The following is an 18,573-nucleotide window of genomic DNA, read 5'->3' as shown; positions in this document are numbered from 1 at the left end:
TCATCAATCTACAAATGATGCCTATGTATTTCTTGTGCACTTTTTTGCTAAAGAAGAGACCTGACTTTTCAAAATTTATTACTTGTCCTAATACTGCACTAAAGATATGTATGGCTTCTAATAAGTTTTTGCAACTACCTAGATCAGCCTTAGTGAAAAAGAGCAGATCATCTGCGAAAAAAAGATGAGAGATTGAGGTGGATTTATGAGTAAGTTTTATCCCCTGAACTTTTTTTGTGTTTTGAAGATGATTTAACAAACGCGAAAAAACTTCCATGCAGAGAATGAATAGGTAGGGAGATAAAGGATTTCCCTGCCTAATGCCCCTGGAAGGATTGAATTCTCTACAAGGTTTTCAATTGAGAAGAACAACAATGGAAGACGTAGAGAGACATTGTTGTATAAGCTGACACCAGTGTTCAGAGAAGCCAAAAGAAGTTAGAGTTTTTATTAAGAAATTTCAATTGACTCTGTCGAAAGCTTTCGACATGTCAATTTTGAGTCCTATATTGCATGTTTTCTTTTTAATTTTTTTCGTTGAGTGAACTACCTCATGAGCTACTATTATGTTATCGAAAATTTTCCTAGAAGAAAGAAAAGCTGACTGTAAGGGGGAAATAATTTTTTCTAGAGTTTTCTTGAATATATTGGCCAAAATCTTTGCTATTACTCTATAAGGGGTGTTGCTCAAGACAATTAGTCTAAAATCAGCAGGAGATTTAAGGTGTTTTTTCTTTGGGATTAAGAACAAGAAGGTTTTATTTAGCTCTGGATGCAGATGTCTTGGATGATTGAGACTAACTGAGGGCCAACTATCCCCCAGTTATGTTTAAAGAAGCTCACCGGGAATTCATCTGGACCCGGTGCTTTGTTTGGTTTCAGTTTTTTGAATACTTCCCATATTTCCTCAGCTGTTGGTGTAATTGTTAGTTCTAGATTTTCCCCTGTAGAAATACAAGGATTAGTGTGTGAGAAGATCAGTTCATCTGAAGCAGAAGGACTTTCAGTGAATAGATCAGAGAAGTAAGAGGTTAAAACTTCTTTAATATCTGGTCTTGCTGAGACAACATTATTATCCTTGTCTTGAATGCACTATATATGATTTCTTTTCCTTCTCTTCAGAGTGGTTACATGAAATAAAGTAGTATTTCTTTCGCCTAAAGCTATTGTGTTATTTCTAGACTGTTGCCTATCTATTTCTTCTTGAGTATCATACAGAGCCCTCCAGTTCTAGTAATTTTTTGTTAGTCAGAGAAGATACTGCAGCAGAAGCAGGTTGAGCATTCAAATTGTCAATTACTTGTAGAAGTAATTTGATTTTTTTTGTTAGGTTTCCTAAAAATGACTTTTTGAAGTGCTAAGATTTTGAGTTAGGGTTGAAATATTTGTTATTAAATCTGGTGTTGAATTTCCTGAGTTTAGAGTCCAAGAGTTCTTGATAACCTCTAAACAGTATGGTTCTTTTAACCATGTATCATAAAATTTAAAGGAAGGAGCAGAGAAAGAAGAAGAAGAAGTTTTTAGAGAAAGGCATATTGGTCCATGGTCAGAACCAACAACCACTAAGTTCTCTAGAGAAGCTTCTTTGAATTCTAAATTCCAGTGAGCATTTTCCATGGCCCTGTCAAGCCTTTGCTTGATGTTTGACATGCCTTCTCTTTTGTTACTACAAGTAAAAATGTTACCTTTGAAGCCCAGGTCCTCTAAACCTGTTCTTTGAAGTAAGTTTAAAATTGGTTCTGTTAAAGGGAAGACGTCCTTCATTTTCCTCACTATTAAAGATTATATTAAGATCGCCTATAACTAACCAAGGCATTCAATTGAGATTGATTCTTCGTGCAATGTTTTCTAGGTTTCCCATGACCTCCAGTTTCCTTTCATGATTTCGAGAACCATAGAAACAGGTGAGCAACCATTCATTTGAATGGAAATTATTTTTTACTATAACATTAATCATATTGAGGTTCCATTGAAGAATTTCGAAGTGGAATCCATCTACCCAAGCAAGGGCTAAGCCTCCAGTTGTACCTTCCGGGTCAACAGTATGAAAGTTAGGAAAGAAGTTTAATGTTTTTCTTACTAAACTCCTTTGAGATTTAGTCTCAGATAAGAATAAAATATCAGGTTTTTCAGTATCTAAGAGAGATTTTAAGTGTTGTTGAGTTTTTTTATGTCCACATCCTTGTGTGTTCCATGCTAAGATTTATATGGTCAGAATAGAAGGACAATATTCCTGGTAATGCCTAAGATTAACAAAGATTATGACTGTGTCACTATAAATCAAGGGAAGCAACGATGCAAATACAAAGTTAATCTATAAGAATTTTAAGTCAGGGTGTATCAGAAAGTTTGATTTCTGTTCCAACTTCTAGTTCAAAGTAAAACAATGTTGGTGTACTTTTATCTGTTATCCTAGCCAGTCTTGACAAAGATTGAGTCTTTACTCAATGAAACGACTCCAACAGATCAGTTCAGGATTGGGCAAAAATAAACAAGCAATATGACAGTAAATAGTTGTTATTGCAGTACCCTATTGTTAGTGTTCTTAAGGTTGCTGAACTAGGTTTAGAAGTCTAGATACAATCTCAGTCCACAGAAATATGCAGGATATATAAAGTGCATAAGAGTGTAATATAAAGTAGGGAGAAGTAAACTGTAGATGCTAAGGGTTTATAATGAGTAAAGCCGAGAAAATAGCAAGTATAATTCTAGAGTTGTTAACTTAATTGTAGATATTATGAAAAACAGAATTAGGTTGATGTATACTACTTGATTAAAGGTTTAGAAGTCAAAAGCTTGAGTGGGATACAACCCTCAAGCTTTTGTTACCTGTATTCCTGCTGTAAAGTATTGTTTGTTGAGACCGTAGAAATCACTTTCAGATTGAAACGTCAGAAACATACACAGAAAATCTTAAATAGAAGAAATTACGACGAAAGAAAATAAAGAGTAAGATGTGAGATAATTGCAGGAAGAAATCAAAAGAAGAAGTCAACTTATCTTTGGGTTTTGTCGGGTCAGAGGACAGAGGTTTAGATTTGATATATATGACTGGATGTGTGATGACTTTATTTTAATTAGTTGTAAATACTTAACATTGAATAGTGGGAAGAAACTAATCACTATTATCTCCTAACGTAAAATCAATCAACCAAAAGAGGAAACATGTAGTTGATAACTATGCAGAAAATAATAAAGGTTCCGCTAAAATGCTGAAAAATAAGAGAGTCAGGGTGCCTTTCTATTAGACCCTTAAAAAAGATGGGCAGACGCATGAAAAAAATAATTTAGCCCGAAGGCGAGAAGGAATTTGCAAATCAATAACACACAAAGTAAGTTGACAAAAGTACTTACGAAGATATGACAATTATGAATCTCCATAAGATTAACTCCTAATATGGTCTCCTAAAGAATTTTAGACAAACATAGACGCTAAAAGGAACAAAACATATCCTTTAACTTCATAAAATACAACTCTAGATGGAGGTAATCACACACTATTTCTTACCAGACCAAAGCAATTGAAATGACTAGAGAACCCATAATAACACCAATTTTCACACCATAAAATTCTTTAAAATAACTTTGCAACCTTCCCAGCTGAAGACCTATTTATTTTCTGAACAATAATACACCAATTAAGAGATCTTTTTTCTTCTTTTTATAAAAATTTAAAAAATTTCTCCTTATTTCCTTCAGAACAGAGTGCACATACACTTGTTTCATAAAGCAACACAAATGGAGAAAGAATTGATACTAAATCATATTTTTCTTAAATATAACTAACAGGCGCACATACACTTGAACAACGATCAACATCGCTGAAATATTTAAGATTACGAACCATTCCTAGATCCCAATTAAGGCTTTTAAAAGAGAAACAAGCGTTCAATAATACTAACAGAAGATCCAAATAAAAAGATAGATTGTTTTTTTTTTTTTTAAAACAACTGATTAATTTTCAAAAATGTTTTTAGAAAGAAAGTGATATGCAAAATATAATCAACAACGAGATTAATAAGGGAAAGACAAAAGAAAATGAATGAAAACCCAATCAAACATTGGATATAGGATTAAAACAAACAACCACGTTTAGGACTTTTATCAAACAGATGAAAGGCAACATACCCAAAGGCTAAACTAAACCCAATAATCGCTGGGATTTAAACGATTACCAAATTTAACTCCACATACCCAATCTTCATTAGGGTTTAACAAACCAAAAATAAGGATGGATCAAGCACCACACAATTAGAGCGAAAGAAACAGATTAAGGTAAATAGGAAAAAGCAGTTTCAAGCTTCAAAACTCCTGTTGTTCTTGTATTAATTACAACAATACCAACAACAACCTATAAAGGAGAGGAGAAGCTTAAAACCAAAGACAGGAAAAAGAATCCCCAATCCTCTGTTGCTTTTGTATTTAATACTACAATACGCACATCAACCTAGATAAGGGGAAAGGATATTAATTCAAAAACATAAACGAGAGCAACAATCCCAGAAACCCGAAATTTTAGAATAAAAATTAGGAAATTAAGCATGATTCCTTTAAAAACAAAGTGCACATACACTTGTTTACCTAACGGAGAAGACTTGAACAGATGCACCTACACCTTAATAAGAGTAAAAAGCCATAAGTTACTTACTTTAAGATACTAACCACTCTTGTAGAAAATTAGCAGAATCAACAGGAGAGACTCAGATGTTCAAACAACACAAAAAATGATGCAAGAGAACCCAATTACTCACAGGCGACAGTTCGGTACTATTATCAAACAACATAACCGCAACGAGTAATAAACAGGACCCAGTCACCATTGGGATTTTAGGCAAAGAAATATGGATTGCAAAACACAAATCCACATACACAGCTGAGGCATAAACAACTAATTAATCAATCACAATCCAGATACACTTATATAAGAAATTATAATCAGAAAGCATAAGGAAATCATACTAAAGGTAGATACAAAATTCGAGACCCATGTTGTTTGGTATCAAAAATCACCGTACCGACGACAACCTAAAAGAGGAGAAGAATCAAGGGGGATTGATGATTCAAAGCAGACCTATATCTAATTAAGAACAATAAAGAGATTTGAAATAAAATCTCAGGTCCCCTGTTGTTGTTGTACCTAATACAACAATACACACAGCAACCTAGAAAGGTGAAAAGAGATTCACTAGGAAACAAAAGAAATGGAAGAAATCCGAGAAAATACCTGTGTCAAAAGGAATCACATCTTGCATTCATACCCGAAAAGAAAAAGGATCAAAATTTAAGTAATAAAATGAAGAACAAATAAAAAAACTAAAATTTCATCACCACTATACCAATCAAAACCAGCAGATCCGCTCCTCATAGCTCATAACCCTGTAATCACCCGAAGGTAGCCAAGAAATTACTCCTCCATGACGAAGAGCTTGAAAAAATTATTTTTATTTTTTCACTGTTTCAGAGAGGAGAGAGAGGATAGGTATACTAAATGAGATAAAATAAAGACATTTTAAACTAAAATATAAAACCCATTAGCGATATATTTTCAAGAATGGCTGATCTATCCTTGCTTAATTAACACTAATAAATGTGATAAAGTTAATTAATTTAGTTAGATAATTAAGTGATTGAAATTTTGAAATTAGGTTTTATTTAGATTGAATTCATGGATTATGTGGGTAGATTTTTGAGATTTTTTTTTTAATTTTTTTTTAATTTGTAACGGAAATGATTCTGTATTCCAAAACATTTATAAATATAGGATTGTAGAAGTGCTAGGTGATTTCATACTCGAAATTACAGAAGGAATCAATACTTTCAGTTCTGAAAGTATGAAAAATCGGCAAGGTCGACAAATTTGGAAGATACCGACCACAGATAGCTGACATGCTAGTAAAATATCATCATGTCGACTATATGTTTTTTAACCTGGCTAAATTGGGGCCTACTGTGATTAATTTTTCCCTACCAGTAGAAGACAAAAAAGAGTAATTTAAAGTAAAACGGATAACCCCTTATCCAATTGTTTTACTAAATGGAAAAACTATCCCTGATTGATTAGTGCTAATTTGGGTTATTAAATGATGTTTAATCAAGTTAACCCTGAAATCAACTACCATTAATTCATCATCAAAAACTTGAATTTTTTTTTATTTTTTTTCAAAACTCGATCCAGATGTGGTTGATGTTACTGCATTTGTAAACCGATTCTGGGTTGAGTTTTTTCAAAGGATGAAGTAAACCCAGAATCGGGTTTTTTCATTACCAAAATAAACCGATTGTCGGAATCCGTGTTTATATATTCCCGCGTAATCCGATTATGCCTTATTTTCAGAAACAAAATATTCATTACATAGTTTAGGAAATTAGCGCATTACATATATAGGATAGGATTCAGTATGGGTATTCTAGAATTTGACACATCAAATGTTTGTCAATGAACCTCCGAGCACGTCGGTACAACGTCGTATATTCTCTATGGTGAATGAACTTAGTTTCCCCATTAAGAATTTTCCATATCCCATGGAAACGTTCCAGCTAAAATTCAGTGAATTCTTAAATGTTAGTATGCGAACTTTTAACGATGACATAAGTATAAATATTATCGGATTGCTCACTTTTTATCTAAGAGGATCTTGTGCATGATGTTGGTACACCATATTTGTAACTTTGACATACTCTCGCATTGAACTTTTTATGTAGTTGAATCGGAATGCCAAGTCTCTCCATTTGCGATTATTGGTATTCCCGATACGCCCGTAAAAGAACTATTTAACTCTCTTCCAAAACATTGAATATATTTCATTCAGACGTTTATGGAACGTATTAGCAGACGATTTAACGAGACACAAATCTTCATGTGGTTTCCACTCCATTTTCTAGGCTAAGTGTGTGATGTGGAAGTGGCTCAAAGAGGTTGTCTTTATATAGATAACGACTCAACGACTATTTTTTTCAAATTCAATTCGAACAATCAGAGTTTAAGTATTTCCACGTAGTCCGATTGTGTCCTCCCAAAATCATAAAAATTGTGCCTCTCAATAATCGGATTTTAATATTGCACATGTAATACGATTCTTGGCGAAAAAAATTACAGAAGAATTGTCGCTTTTCCTTACAAGAATCGGATTACAAGTGATTCCAACATATACCGATTATTAAAGTTTTCAAAATCTGCCTCTCAATAATCGGGTTTTAATGTCTCACTTGTAATCCGATTCTTGGCAAAAAAATATACAAAAACATTGTCACTTTTCATCACAAAAATCGATGCCCACATAAACAGATTGTGAAACTCTGGATTTTTTTTGGTTTGTCAGAATCAGACTTTATAATTACCCTTATAAACCGATTATGTAAATTTAAAAACTAGTTGAACAAAATGTTCATAATCGGTCTATGTGCTGCAACTTCAAAACCCGATTTTGAAATTCTCCCCCTGGAGAATTGTTAGAATCGGATTTTATATAGGTACATGTAAACCGATTTTGGGCAGAAAAAACTTACAAAATCATGCATTTTTTGCACATAAACATTGTAGTTGGTTCTTTTGTCGCGTCTTGGACAAACACAAACAATTTTAAAAATAAACCAGATTCTGTCATTCATAAACTAGGAATATAACCAAACATAATTCGACAATAAGTTTAAGACATAAGTTTTGACACCATAATTATCCATAGTTAAAGACGTAAGTTTGAAACCATTCATTCATCAACATCCCCACCAAGACCACCTCGTCCTCGTTTAGAAGTTGTGGCGCTGATCGATGCACCTTCAAAATACTTTTTTTTTGGAGGGGGGAGGGGAGTTCTCTTCCTCTTTTTTATTTGGCTCCTCCTCCTCTTCCCAAAATTTTGTACCCGCTTCCATATCTTCGAAACTGTTCAATTCATCAATCGTATTTTCATTGGCCTTAACATTTTTCCCTTGCCTGATTTCTAGTTGTGCTTGGGATATCAAGTGCCCGATTCGTCTAATTTGTTTCCATTTTAAACAACAAACATTAAACAAAACCGTAATTGAGAAATAATACGCACCAGGAATTCGATAGATGTATCTTTGTCCTCTATCTGGTGCCTCTCATCTACTCGTATCACTCGAATATGCGAAATATTGAGGTACCACGGCAAGTAACCCAGAATTGCCTCATTATTTGTTTTCAATCGACCATCCATAGCATATCCGTTGTACTCTCTCTTATCCCAATATTTACATGATGGTAAAGGGTCGTGAACAAGATCAATATCATTATCATATGACTTTATTTTCTTCACATCGATTTTAAAATCCTTGTGCTCCTTTGGGATCTTTTTTATGTATCCGCATTGTCTTGCAACTCTCGTCGGGTTATACATTACATATCCTCTTGGGTGAAACAACGGCCCAAAATAATCAGTTTTCTCTTTTCACCCAACCATCTGTCCTTTTCCTTTGGCCAAACCCCCATTGTAAGGGTCAAAAACAACATCTTTCGTCGTCAAGTTGTCCAACTGGCGTCGCAACTTCAAATAAACCTCATCTTGGTCCTTTGCCTTACTATTGTAGATGTACATGTATCCATAACACATAACGTCCCATTCCTTGTTCTCAAAAGCCCTTGCAGCAAATATCGGGAAGTGAAAATATATCCACGCTTGCAGAAAAAACATGTTCCCTTCTGTCAGCTCTGGAAGCCTTTCTCAACTCGTTCAACGAGTGTGCAAGTATGGCAGTGCCCCAAGAGTACTTGTGGATCTTCTCAAATGGTTGCAACAACTGAATAAAGTTGGCTTTCACACGGGCACCGGAAACGTCGGGAAAGATAACAGATCCTAGGACGTAGAGGACATATGAATTGGTCGTGGCGAAGATACGTTCTCTTTTCCCTCAGCACGAAGTTTCTTTGTTTCACTGAAGAGTTCCCTCAACTTCGAGACATGGAATATACTCTGCTTTGCTTTGCCTACTAGTATTTTTGACTTGGTCATCTCCTCATCCCATTGGAACACTTCCTTGGTGAACACGTAAATCTTGTCCCAATCAAGATCTTGCACGTAATATTTGTGTTTCACGGCTTTAACATCTATTCTTAGCCCGGTAATGAACTTCGCATCATTTGGAGTCATCGTCATTTCGCCAAACGAAAGATGAAAAGTATATGTTTCCCCGTAATATCTCTCGACAAAGGCGGAACAAAGAGGTTTGTCATAACCAAGATCCAAATTCTCGACCACAGGCAACATCCCCATAGATTGGATTAGATCGATTACTTCCTCAACTTCTCCGATGGTTGATTTTATTGCTTGCAGTGGCCATATCTTCATCATAATCCCTGACGTTCCTGACTTCATACGATGAATTACATCCATGTAGTCCTATAAAACAAAACAAAACCGATGGACAATAATCAAAACACTAAACGGATATATTACAGAGCATAAGGTTTAGGTACTTACTATGGTATGGCAGACGAACCCGGCCTAACTCTCTTTGTACCCCCATAACACCCGTCCTCCATCACCGGGTAACCCTTTCACAGGATCATTAGGGCCTTGAGGAAAAATCTTCTCCGGGTCGGTCATGTGGTCCACTTTATCTTTCTTCTTACCATCTCTCTTATCATCTTTCTTACCATCTTGAGTGTCGCCTCCTTGGACTTGTTCTTGAACTTCTCCTATCCCACCTTCATCCCCACTTTCTTATCCATCACCTTCATCATCACTTTCTTATCCATCATCCTCATCCCCACTTTCTTCTCCATCATCATCCTTACCCCAGTTTCTTCTCCATCACCATCCTTACCACCAGTGTCTTCTCCATCACCTTCCTTGCCACTAGTTTCTTCTTCATTAACTTCCTCCTCACCAATTTCTTCTTCAGCAACTTCTTTATCACCGCCTCCTTCTTTAGTAGGTGTATCAGAATCAGATTCTTCTTGTGCCGGTTGCTCCGCTTGAGGTGGTGGGTCATTGATGTGGATCTCTTTGGCTTTACTCCCCGATCCCCTTAGGTGGGAAGCATTTAAATTTTGACCACCCTCTCGACGAGGTCTAAAACTCTGAGGAGTATCAAAGTCATTTTTCTTCTTATATTTCTTTTCGGCTTGACGTTGTTGCTAGCCCTTGTTTGGCCTATAAAATACGGAGATAAGCGACAAAGAGTAATGGTATTCAATGCATATTTTTGAATTCAAGGTATACAATCGGTTTACTCGATATACACATAAAGACCGATTCCTAACATAACACATCTACATTCAGTTTATATAAGTGTTATTGTAATCCGACGCTAACAAGAAAAAGTTACAGAAACATTGGGCATTATTTCTTACAACAATCGGTTTATTCGATACTGTTATAAAACCCGATTGTAACATTACAGTCAACAATCGTATTTTACATATACAAATGAAATCCGATTATGGATAAGCAATGTCTAAACAATCGGGCTATGTGAACACATATATAATCCGACTCTAACGAAAAAAGTTACAAAAAACGGTTATCCTTACGGTTACATAATCGGGCTATCTTGGTATTAACATTGACCGATTCTAGTTCAATTTTTCGAAACAGAAAATACATGCAGTACAATCAGGGTATGGGCATGAACAACAAACGATTCTTAACATAATCGATTCACAAATACATGAACATAGTCCGATTCTGGTAAACCCAGAAAAATTTGATTTCAAAATTTCTAATTTTTGAGCGATTGCATGTTACTAAAACCTAGTTTAAAGGATTGGGTTGATATAAAAGTACCTGATTCGACCCATTTCCTCCTCTTGTGCGATAAAAGATCCTTTGGATTCCTCAACCATTTTTTTCGTTTTATTTCGAATTGCTTCAACAATTCCGGGATTATCCACACTAGGAAATTTCCTGTTAGTAGGATGCTTCACTCTTGCTTGTTTCGACGACATTTTATAGAAGAAGAAAACGATTAATCGTATTTGGATCGTCTATAATCGACGATGTTTTGGTTTCAAAAAAATGAAAAAAGAGGGAGAAGAAGAGAAGAAGAATTGGTTTATAGAGATGAAATTGAAACTGATTTTTAGTTTTAAGTTTATTATTAAAACTTAATGGGGGTAAATTTATAATATTGATATTTTTTTAGAGGGTAAATTGATAGTTTCAGCAAATTTAGACACTCCATATCCTTCTACATTGGGTGGATTTGGAAATCTATAGGCCCAAATTAATCACAGTAGGCCCCAATTTAGCCAGGTTTTTTTAACCTACAGGAATGGTGTTACAAATGCATGATTAGTCGGCAAGGTATTAATTTCATAACCTTCCGACTAAACTATAGTCATCAAGGTCGAGAATTCCAAACACCAACGACTAAAAATCTTACAAACGAGGTCGTTATGGTTACAAATAAAACAACCATGACGACTAATAACAATAATGTACACAGGGAAATCGTTTTATGACAGTTCTTGGTCAGCAAGGTTCAAGTTTTCAAAACATGATGACCTTAATTACTGCAACACTAGTCGGTAAGATATAAGGATGAATATCGTGACGATCCTGTAAATATTACTTTCATAAACAAAACTCTTTGAAAAGTCCACACGATATTCATCCTATAACCTTGACGACTAAAAATAAATATGAAAAGTCGTCATGCTCGACCAAAAAAAATACCATGACGACTGTATAACTGCAATTCAACAATTTCAAAATTTCTGATCTAATTTGTCATTCAAATAACAAAACAAAGTACTATAAAGAGTTTGAAATGATTAATCGAAAATAAAAAAAGTATAATCGACGAAATTTTTTCATTTGAAAACGATGAAATATAGAAAAAGAGAAAGGAATTGATCATTAGATTGATGACGAAGGAGAAGGAAAAAATAAGGTTTTGATCTGAAACCATAAAAATGGTTTTAGTTATTATTAGGGGAAGGGTAATTGAGTAAATTTACACATATTAGACACCCCTTAGCCCACTATCTTAGTTGGGAACAAAATAAGTATACCACCAATTAATCTGGATATACCCAATTTGACCAGGTATTTTTACATAAACCATCTGAACTATGCCAGTTATTTCTTACATGATTTTATCCTTGTACTACAATACCACCGAAATTTTTGGATTATTTTTGTTCTTTCAGTCATATAAGGCAACCTCATGTGAGTGTCATTAGAAGGCTGTACAACCATGTGGAATGTCTATATAACACCATTAACACGTGATAACGTGACCATTTCTCTTACTCTGACCCACAATAGTACCCTCTAGCTGCCTAGGTCTAGCACACCAACGGCTCATACCAAAAGCAAAAAATTAAAAAATGTTCTCAGAACCCAAAATTAGGGAAGAGTGGAGTTTCTTGGAAGGTAAAAAAGAATGATTTTTTTAGGGACATAGTTTTTTTGTGGGACCATGGTCTTATTAGGCCAATCTCCCTATATTTATAAGGGGTTTCCTAAAGTTAGGTAAATACACATTTACCTTTTATTTTAATTTAAATTAAAAGTAGACTAATAACTATATAAACCTAATCATATACATCTAATCTAAATGAATCTATTATCAAAATCAAAATCAAAAACAAAAATAGGAGGGGAATCGAAATCTTTTAGTTTTGAAAAAAAAATTATTCTGTTTTTCTTCTCTCTTTCCTTGACATTCCTCGTTCGATTGAAAATTATTCTTTTCTCATGTTCTTCTCTTCTTCCCCATTACTTTTAATTGAATAGATATCATCAAAATATGGTTCATATGGAAGTTACAGTGCTTTGTTCGGCTAGGACGCGTTTCACAAAAATCCTAGTTTCTTAACCGAACTTCCTGAAAGGAAGAACATGAAGAACAGTACGGTTCAATAGGATTTAAAATTAGGTTACTGAACTGCGAGTTCGGTTGGTTCGCAAAAATTTCTAAAACTATCTAGTAACCGAACTCTACCCATATTACAAAAATAAAAAAAAATCCAGTGTAACCGAACTGTGCTATTTTTGTTCTTATTTTTCCCATTATGTTGAGTTCTCATTCAACCGAACTTTTCCCACTCTGTTCGGTTGGTTCGCAAAAAATTCTAAAACTAGTTAGTTACCGAACTCTATCCATAATACAAAAAAAAAAAAAAAAAAAAACAATGTAACCGAACTGTGTTATTTTTCCCACTATGTTGAGTTATGATTTAACCGAACTTGTCCCACTATGTTCGGTTTGTTCGCAAATTTTTTTGACAAACCGAACTCTTAACTAATTGCATACATGTGGAGTTCGGTTAGATATGTTGTTAAGTTTGCGAACCAACCCAACATGACTCTGTAAATCCTATAAACAAAGTTCGGTAACATGTCTGTTAACCGAACGACTAAAAATCTCCATTAAAGAGCGAGTTCGGTAACCTGCGTGTTTGGAAAAAGTAACCGAACTACACTTTCAGATGAGTTTGGTAACCTGTTCTTCACATAAGGTAACCGAATAAGCCCAAATCTACTCTAAAGATTTACATTTTTTTGAAAATTTGGAGCAATTCAGCCAACATTATCTAAGTTTGAAGCATACCTGGATACCCAAATACTCTTCCTCCGATTGGGTTGGTAAAATCCATCGTTTTTCATGTTTTCCTTTTTCATCTTCTTTAACTTTACTCTCTCAATAATTCTACTTCTTTTAAAAAAAAACATCTGATTTTTTAAAGTCACTAAATATCTTTAACTTAATCATTACATTAACTATTATTAACACTAACTAATCATTATTCAAAATTAATTAGGAGGGTAATTTAGGTATTAATATAAATATCTAGATAAGGGATGACCTAGATTTACTTCTAATGTCTTACCCAAAATAAAACAATGGTTCCCAGAAAAAACATCCCTAGAAAATCGTTCCTAAAAAATCCTTAGAATAACAAGAATAGAAAAGAATACACAGCACAAAAAATTGGAATATTCCAATTTCATCGAGCAAGTGAAAAGCAAAAAATTCTCTCCGAATATTCAAATATGCCACCCAATCACCTTATCTCGCACCGATTCCATACGCAACTCGCCACTATCATACACACCAAACGTTGATATCAACGAGCACAATCAAAATTCCCTCCAATCCAACGGTTATAAGCATTGCGTCAACATATTAAAATGCTAATGGTTGTATAAAATAATGAAATCTTAGGCAGAGGCGTCTAATGGTGGCACCTTCCTCAAAGGAGAAACACTTATGGACCTGTCAAATTTTGATGGCTCTTTTCAGAATTCGGTGAAGTAATATTCCATTAGCAACTTAATCCGTTCTTATTATTCTTTTCTTCTTCATTCGCTCACAACGAGATCCCCATTATAAATAGACCATTCGTCTTCATAGTTTCTACACAAAAACAAATCTGCTTCTTCTTTCTTTTACAGAAAACACAAAAACACACCTCAAATTTCATATCCTCGACGTATAAAATGGCAGGAATTGTGATTTTATTCGACTTCGACAAGACGATTATCGATCACGATAGTGATAATTATGTCATTGATGAATTGGGTTTCACTCAATTGTTTGATGAACTCTTGCCTACCATGCCCTGGAATACTCTCATGGTATGTTTCCTCTGTTTTCGCATTTTTGACTGAAATATGTTTTCGGAGATCATTTTGATGCCCCATTGTTGATTTATGAATCAAAAAAATGTTAGATTTCAGAATCTGGAGTTTTAATTTCATTTGTGATTTATTTATGTTTCAGGATAAGATGATGTTAGAGCTTCACTCTAATGGGAAGACAATTGAAGACATTGCCAATGTTTTGAGACGCGCTCCATTGGATGCTAATATCATTTCAGCCATTAAATCAGCTCATGCTCTTGGGTAATTTCTTGATTTCCAATAAAATTTTCCAAGTATTTTACATGTAATTATCAAACGGGTCTCATTTTGTTTTTTGTTTTTTATTCCAGGTGTGAATTTAAAATTTTGAGTGACGCAAATCTGTTCTTCATTGAAACAATACTAGAACATCATGGGTTGTCAGGTTACTTCTCAGAAATCAACACGAACCCGGGTTTCGTCGATGACCAAGGAAGATTAAGAATCTTCCCATACCATGATTTCACCACTGCTCCTCATGGTTGCACTACTGCTTGTCATGGTTGTCCCATCTGCCCTCCCAACATGTGCAAGGTAAATTAATCTCATAATTCAGCTTTTTTTTAATCCTTAAACACGTCGAAGCCGTGTTTTTGAATCATCAAGATGACTCAATTAGTTGAACTTGATCCTTACATTGAGGAACATGCAATGGACAAGAAATCTAGTCACATGCTTCTCAGCTAATACTTTATTAGAAGAAGATTAGTTGGCTAATTGAGTAATGTTTATGTTAATACAGGGTATAATATTTGACCGGATCAAAGCAGAAGCTTACGCAGATGGCAAGAAGAGAATTATCTATCTTGGAGATGAAAGGGTGATTACTGCCCAAGTTTGAAGCTCGAGCCATCCGACCGTCTTATGCCAAGAAAAGACTACCCACTCTGGGAACTAATTTCCAGTGACCCATCACTAATCAAGGCAGAAATTCACGAATGGACCGATGGTAAAGAACAAGAACAAATTTTACTTCAACTCATTAACACAATAAACTTTGAAGATACTAACATTAACGCAGCCGGGGTAACACTGTTGGCGGGCGATTGCAAGTTTCAGACGATTCCGGTTTCAAATCACGAGTCGTTTCCCAAAGTTCTTGCAGTGCCCATTAAAAGTTAGTTCTTAGCTAGTGATATCGATATTGTAGGCTAAAAGCCAACGTGTTTGTTGTTTACATCCACCATCATTGTTGATTTACTACTGTGACACTGTCACAGTAAGTTCACTAAATCCATGTGTATGTTAGTTGCAAATCAAATTTCCATGTTTTGGTTTCCGGATCGTTATATTTTCTTGGATGAGTAGTACGTACCCACGAGAAGATTTATTTTTTTTTTGGCTCAGGAAACTAATTTAAACTAAGTTTTCTATATTAGAATGAAAAGATAGAAAGAGAATTACAGGACTGGACACATTTTAGAGCAAAGAAGGAAATGACCTACTTATACGTATACAATCTGTGTAGGATAAAGCAAATACTTAGAGATAAACCAGAGCTGAACGTGTTTTGTAATTGTTTGCAGCTATTAATTACAATGTTGATAGTTTGAGTGTTAGCCCCGTAGTTCTCTGGGCGCTGAAAATGGTATGTTTCGTGTGTGTATATATTTAGCTCATGATTATTTAGGTGGATTAGGGTCTTGTTTGCTACCTGTCTGAGCTATTTAGATATGTGTTCTACATGGCCCAAGATAATGCGAAATTTAACTTCAGGATAAGATATGAAAAGCATTGCTAATTAGTCATTACCCTTTCCTCAAGATGTAACCTCAGGAGAGAAACAAATCTACCAAATTCTACGGATAAATTTATGGCTCCTCCTGATTTTGGTTGAATGGCTCCACCAAAAAGCGAAAACAAACAAAAAATTTCATACCAATTGAAGGAGTAATTATCTTCACTAGGTCTCTGCCTTTTTTTGGTCATTGAATGTCTGGCTGATCCATATATCATGATTGCAAACTTTCTCAAAAATGCCGGGTTTTTTTGTCGGTAACTCAATAAGTGCAGGTGGATACGTCTGGGTGTTATGCAAGTGTTGTTTATAGAGTATTCAAGCCAAAAGGAAGCAGTTTACGTGTGTTCAAATGTAAAAACATGACCAACCAACTAACAAATATCTGTGATCATCGTGGAAAAAAGCGAAACTGAAAGTTATTTTTTCCAATTTTTTGGTTTATTGGTATGATGACGATGTAAAAGTTTACACAGGAAACACACCATTTAAGTTAGCCAAAAATGAAGATCCTCGTGAAGGTTTTGTTGAGAGTTTTAAATGAAACCACTTGCTTAACCAAAATTCGAAACCTCTGTTGCTACTTTTCAAGCACTTTAACGAGATAAATGGATTGAAATCCAGATATCTGCCAATGGCACAATGTGGTATTCTAATCCAGTGTCGGTACCGGATATCTGGTTCAATGTTATTTTATGTCTTTTTATTTGCTCGACTTTGACAATATGTTGACTACATTTAGGCTAGGGTATGTCGAGAGGCCTTTGATGCTTTTTGATTATCCCTGGAACCTCTTGGCTTAGTTTTTTCTTTGTGCTTTCGCTTTGGTTAGGGTTGCTTGACCCTCTTTGGGTTGTATTCGTTCGCCCACGACTTGTGTGCTTCTTAATATAATTCCATTTGATCGATAAAAAGAAAAAAAAACATTTAGGCTAGTTTTTTTCCCTCCTCAAATCCATTCTTTCCCCTACTAATAATATGGCTCAATTCTTTTGTCTTACAAAATCTAGAATAACTCTGACTCAATTCTTTTGTCTTCCAAAATCTAGAATAACTCGTAACTTTTTTTTCCCGTTTATTTACTCAATTTACTTACTTGGCCAATATATTTTTGGATGGACATGTAATAAGCCGTCCTGGCTAGTTTAACCAGTTTAACCAATTTAACCAATTGATCTTTACTTAAATCTCTTGAATTTCTTGGAATGAATCAAAGAAACTTAAAGATATCTAATTTTTTACCTTCAAAATACCATGAGTCATTAAACATGAAAACAGAATTAATGGATCCACCAATCCCAAAAAGACCAAAACACTAATTTTTAAGTTGCGATAATCTGCTTAATTCAAGTGGCAATCAATTCCTCATGCTTGTAACGTAGTGACTGAAATATATTCTTTAACGTAGTGGCTTATTGCTCATATAAGGCTGCCTACAACATATTTTCTTTTGAGAAGAATAATTGAAGTTCCAGATAATTGTTTATTTTGCAGTGAGCCAGAATCTTCTTCTCACCTTCTTCTCCATTGCAGATTTGCTAGAAAAGTTTGAGAAGTCTTTTATGGATAAATTGCATTGTTTCTTCTCTATGCCTTTGGATGCTCCTGCAGTCCTACATGCTTGGTCTCTTATTCAACATTCTAAAGCTAGCTCTGCAGTTTGAGATTTGATACATGCAGCCATTTTTTCGAGTTTATGGAAGGAGAGAAATGACAGGGTTTCTCAAATGTCAGTACGAATGAGATGGTTGTGGTGAACAAAGCAATCTACTACATTTTCTCTTGGGCTCTTGCAATCAGTGACTTAACACATTTCACTAGTTCTTTTCTTTTCTTTTCTCCTCCCCTAACTTTGTTTAGGGTGGTATAATTCTTTTACACCCTTTTTTTTATGATCAATCAATCTTTTTTTATCGATCAAAAAAATAAATATATTCTTCGGCATTTTGTTATGTTTGTTTTGCACTCTTAGTGTCCACCGCTCTATTGAATTTGCCACTTTGCCTCTTCCACCTGCAACTTCTTAAATACCTTAGTACAAACATATTATAATTTTCTGCACAAATAATTCGATTTAAAGGACGAAATTAAACAATGGGGACCAAATAGTATTTCTTTTTCTGACTTTTTCTATACACACTAAGTTGTGGGGCAGTGAGACGAGTTAGTATTGAGTTAGAGTGCTTGGACCTTGTAGGAGACGTATACAACATAGTGGATCAAGATATAAATAAATTAATTCTG

General features: G+C 34.7%; 1 pseudogene; it reads left to right on the top strand.

Moving 5' to 3' along the window:
- The first annotated feature begins 14,316 nt into the window (after positions 1-14,316).
- LOC113294976 lies at positions 14,317-15,888 on the top strand (annotated as a pseudogene).
- The last annotated feature ends 2,685 nt before the right edge of the window (positions 15,889-18,573 follow it).

This window comes from Papaver somniferum, chromosome 7 (assembly GCF_003573695.1).
Source record: "Papaver somniferum cultivar HN1 chromosome 7, ASM357369v1, whole genome shotgun sequence".
Taxonomy (NCBI): domain Eukaryota; kingdom Viridiplantae; phylum Streptophyta; class Magnoliopsida; order Ranunculales; family Papaveraceae; genus Papaver; species Papaver somniferum.
The sequence above is the reverse complement of the archived record's forward strand: the minus strand, read 5'-3'. Positions and strand labels throughout refer to the sequence as shown.